General features: G+C 40.0%; 1 non-coding gene across 1 annotated transcript; it reads left to right on the top strand.

Annotated features, from left to right (window-relative positions):
- Positions 1-2,949: 2,949 nt before the first annotated feature.
- LOC126015277 (U6 spliceosomal RNA) lies at positions 2,950-3,056 on the top strand. Its single transcript, XR_007498159.1, has one exon. It is a non-coding gene; the product is annotated as a U6 spliceosomal RNA (small nuclear RNA).
- Positions 3,057-3,304: the final 248 nt, after the last annotated feature.

Below are 3,304 nucleotides of genomic sequence, written 5' to 3'. Positions count from 1 at the left end.
CCAAACATATTTTTTGTTCTTGTTTTTTTGTTTGTTTGTTTGTTTGTTTGCTTGGGGGCCACACCAGGGTGGCGCCCCAGGGTTATTCCTGGCTCTGTGTTCAGAAATCATTCCTGCTGGGCTCGAGGAGATAATATGGGATTGCAGGTGATTGAACTCGGGTCAGGTTTATGCAAGGCCCACTTAAAACATTAGTTTGTTTAAAAGGCCAATTGTCATTAGGGCGATGCTTTTTCTCCTAGGAAATGCATTGGTGTTTGTGGTGATAAATATTAGCTACTTGTCTGCAAAATAATGAAACATTTATTTACTGAGGGCTAAGACATAGAACGATATGTCAAAGATGTAACTTTATAGACCAAGAAACTAAGAAATTAGGAGGTTGTCTAATCTATAAGGTGAGGCTATCATTCTTGCTTTTCTGCTCTTAAGTATGAAAATCATTTTTTTCCGCAGCTACTTATACTATTTAAATTCATTTACTCACAATTGTGAATGAACCGAACTTGGTTTCAAGGTCAATTGATTCATCACCTAGGTTTTAGCATGAAGGGATCTTTTCTTTCCTAGTAGAATCAAAGCGATAAAAAAGGATTTGGGAGTGTAGGGAAGGAGGAGAGGGATTGATGATGGAGGAATTAGACTGAGGTTGGAAATGTGGGTGTTTGCACATTTTGGCTGTGACTGCACTGCCCTTTTTCCCACTGGGGAAAATTATCTTGAGGTGAAGTTGTGTGGTTTGGCACAGAGGATTTGTTACAAGTCTGAAGTTAAATGTACCCAATGTGTTTAGTTTCATATTGGAATCCCCCAAAAATGTTAAAATAGAAATGCCAAGTAGCCCGTAGGATTAAGAAAAGATCCAGAAATATAATTAGTTTTTGGCCTGTTCTATTCTTTTTTGGACTATGTTGGACTGAGAATTTGAAAAGTATTTTGATACATTTGTTTTTCAATCTTTAGAATGTGAGTAATAGTTTCTCCAGGGCCTTGGTGGGCTTCTTGCCACTTTGTTCCGAACCTCATCTCAAAGGAAGAGTATATACTTCTTTGTCTGCATAAACTTTCCACAGGTCAGAGTGCAATTTAGTGAAAAAAAAAAAAACCTCTAATTTTAGAGTTGGAAACTCAGACTCTCAGTTCTATTTCCAGCAAGCTACCTGACCCCAGACAAGTCACTCTTCACCTCGAATTCTCTACACTTTCATCTTTAAAATGAGGATATTTTGAACTTTAAACGCTGGCTAAGTTCCCATTACCTTTGAAGGCTGTGGGGATGTAGGGGGCATGGGTTGCAGAAAATGGCAAAATATTTTATTTGTTTTCAAAAGCAGAGTAACGCTTTCTAAATGTCAATATTCAGCTATGTATCGTTTGATGTCACTATACATGCTATTAGCAAGCTCTTATGCATGAGTAAAGGAAGATTAAGTTTGCTATTTATAATGTGCCAGTGAAATCTTAGCATTTAGTATTCTGGGTTCAGCACTTAGTTTGCTTGGGCTGCCAAAACAAAGTACCATCAAGTGGGTGACTTAAACAAAAGAAATGTACTGTCACGTGCCTTTTTTTTGGTTTGTTTGTTGGTTTGGTTTTGGGTCTTTTTGGTTTTTGGGTCACACCCGGCAGCACTCAGGGATTACTTCTGGCTCTGCACTCAGAAATCGCTCCTGGCAGTCTCAAGGGACTATATGGGATGCCGGGATTCGAACCACTGTCTTTCTGCATGCAAGGCAAATGCCTTACCTCCATGCTATCTCTCCACTGTCGCATGCCTTTCTAGGCTGGAAGTCTGAGAACAAAATCTTGTAAGGTAGTTTCCTCCTGTGAGAATCACTTCCATGCCTTTCTCTTGGGTCCTGGTTGTTTGCTGGACTTTAGTATTTATTAACTTATAGAAACATCACTGTCAAAGGTAGTTTGTATGTGTGTGTTCCAATGTTCCCTTTATTAATATGAACACCAGTCATATTAGATTAGAGCCCATCCATCTTCATTATTGCTTCATCTTAACTAATTAAATCCACAGCAATGCTATTTTCATATTAGGACCATGTTGGAGTAATAGTGGGGGGGCATAGGAATTTTAACATATGAATTTGGACAGGCTATTGGTGCAAACCAAGTTCAATTCATAATAATTTAGTACTTTAGCAATAAATAATTGCTGAAAAAGCTGAAGTCCCATATATGATAGAAAGTTTCCCATTCTTGGATCACTTTGTGAACAGTCTTCCAATAGGTAGGTTTCCAAGATTGGCTCCCAGCTGAGTATTGCTTTCATCTTTTAACTTGCCCTGAGTCAGATCAGCAAAGTGAGTCCCAGTAATCTCCCTTCGCCCCTCTAACCAGAGAGAAAGCTCAGAGTTCACTTCTTCATTCACTTGCTACATACCATTCACCAATCTATTCTCAAATCTACAATCTCTGTCACAGATGTGCTTCCTGCAAATTACAACTCAATATGCTTGGATGCTGGACAGATAGCCCAATGGGTAGGGTGTTTCCCTAAACCAATATGAAATACAGTAAAGAGAGGATACCTAGAATACTCTTGACCCCAAGGATAGGAAATAAATGGACAGGGAAGTAAAGAAATCAAGAGGAGAAGAAAGAAAATGAGAAAGGGGAAGTAATGGGAGAACAGGGGTTAGGGCTTTTGGGGTATATAAGTGACCTAGGAGAGTGATCTGGCTCAATAGCCAAAACAAGACTCAACAACACTGAACATACGTGATCTAAATTATAACACTGTACTTTGAAATGAACCTGTCAAGATGTCAGATGAGGGCTGGAAACTGGAGGAAGCTTGGGAGCCATGGTGGAGGGAAGTTGACACTGGTGATAAAATTGGTATTGGAATATTATATGCCTAACACTTAAGTATCAATAACTTTGTGAACCATGGTTCTTTAAATAAAATTATTTTATAAAAAGTATAAAGCCAGAGTGCTCGCTTCGGCAGCACATATACTAAAATTGGAACGATACAGAGAAGATTAGCATGGCCCCTGCGCAAGGATGACACGCAAAAGTATAAAGCCAGGGGCAGGAGTGATGGTGCAATGGCAGGGCGTTTGCCTTGCCTTGCTGACCCAGGATGGATTTCAGTTTGATCCCTGATGTCCCATATGGTTCCCCAAGCCAGGAGTAATTTCTAAGCACATAACCAGGAGTAAACCCTGAGCGTCACTGGGTATGGTTCCCCCCAAAAAGTATAAAACCAGGGCTGGAGAGATAGCACAGCAGTAGGGCGTTAGCTTTGCATGCAACTTATCCAGGACGGACAGTGATTCGAATCCCG

Source organism: Suncus etruscus, chromosome 7 (genome assembly GCF_024139225.1).
Source record: "Suncus etruscus isolate mSunEtr1 chromosome 7, mSunEtr1.pri.cur, whole genome shotgun sequence".
Classification (NCBI taxonomy): Eukaryota; Metazoa; Chordata; class Mammalia; order Eulipotyphla; family Soricidae; genus Suncus; species Suncus etruscus.
The sequence above is the reverse complement of the archived record's forward strand: the minus strand, read 5'-3'. Positions and strand labels throughout refer to the sequence as shown.